This window comes from Penaeus monodon, chromosome 30, assembly GCF_015228065.2.
Source record: "Penaeus monodon isolate SGIC_2016 chromosome 30, NSTDA_Pmon_1, whole genome shotgun sequence".
NCBI lineage: Eukaryota > Metazoa > Arthropoda > Malacostraca > Decapoda > Penaeidae > Penaeus > Penaeus monodon.
Window position 1 is genome coordinate 17,513,312 of NC_051415.1, and position 1,715 is coordinate 17,515,026.

Here is a 1,715-nt window from a genome sequence, read left to right on the forward strand (position 1 = left end):
CACACACATACATATATAGCTTTATTTTCACCTTTATGAAATATAGAAGCATTATGTTTTTTTATATTGCAATTAAAACAAATACCTGTAAATACTAGTAACCTCCAGTGAACTGAAGTACTTGTCTATCTGTTTTAGGCAGACAAGTCTCTAAGTTGTAACAGTATTATATAAAGTTAAGTATATTATGCTATTAAGGATGATTATCAACGTTTTTTTGTCAGGAAAGTTCTACAACTTTCTGTAGTAAAGAAGAATGTTTAGTGTACTTGATTTGCTTGTAAAGAATATTGAATCCAGTTATTTATTGATGTCAGGAGAGCATTCCATGGAATTTCATAAAACTAAATTTGTTTCTTTAAGAGATTTTGTTTTGTGTTGAATAAAAAATGTATACTAATTCTACCATGAAGAATGAACAGTAATATGCATAGTCACATGTGAGTGAATGTCAGACTCTTGAACATAGATTAAGATCCATAATCAAAATTCAGATAATACATTAGTGATTCAACCTGTAAACCCATAAAAAAATCTACATGTAAACACTTCTATGGCACTGCAATAATCATTCTTTTGGTGATTTGTACATTTATAGACAGTCTTGAATTCAGCCTTGTATTAGGAAATGGTGCAACTTGGAATTTTTTGTTAGTTCTGATTTTCCCTGTGATGATCTCAAGTAGGCTTATGTGATTTGTGTATATAAATGTACTTTTTTGCCTGGCTTTTCCACGCGTTGACCACTTGTTATACTATTGAATTTCACAATTTCATATTTTATTGCTCATTAGTTAGAATAGGAACTGCACCATCTTGTCTTTGGAACTTTCCACAATGTATGAATTCAACTTTTTATCTGTAGTTTGACAATTATATAACAGACCTATTTTATAACTGCATTTGCACTATACAATCAACTAAAGATACTTTTCTTGAAAAGATGATTTAGAAAGTAGATATACATATGATATAAAAGGTTATTGCTACTTCTTAAAACAGACATTCTCTTTTATGCTTCACTCACTTGTGGGGAAAAACAGTATTAGTTTTGTGCTTTTGAGCAAATCAAACCTGAAATATTGAATTTTGCAACTTGTATATATTGTTTTTTCATATGATTCTTCCCTTCTAAAAAGTGGAATTGTTCTTGTTTAGCTGAAATGAAAGAAAAAGCTTTGATTAAATTGATGTGTGCTTCCTCATTATTTACCAAAAGAGATTAAATAGAACTTGAGTTCCCCTTTTTTTTTCTTATTTTTTTTACATTTATATATTGAAGTGTGATATTCTCAATATTCTGTAATATATATTTACATCTCACAATTGTCCATTAATTTAGTCTATATTTTGTTATTAGATATAATTTAAAGTTATATGAACCAGATTGCCATTCCATACAAAGCAGAACTTGCATAATTAAAAGATTATAAGAACAAGTATATGTGCAGCAGTAGTATATGTAGTAGCACATGTATGCTCCTCCAAACATGACCATCCAGTTTCAGCAGTGTTGCTAACATAATCCAATAAAAATGTATGAACATTTCTGTGATTTTACTACCACTTTTTAATCACTTTGGTCTTTGGCTTCTTTTTTAATAAGTGTCAGGCACATATACTGTTTACTATAGTTTTACTTTGTATATGCATCATTGGCTCCTCAATTTCTTATTTACCAGTGAGTCTACTAGGTCTGCCTGACTTTTTTCCAC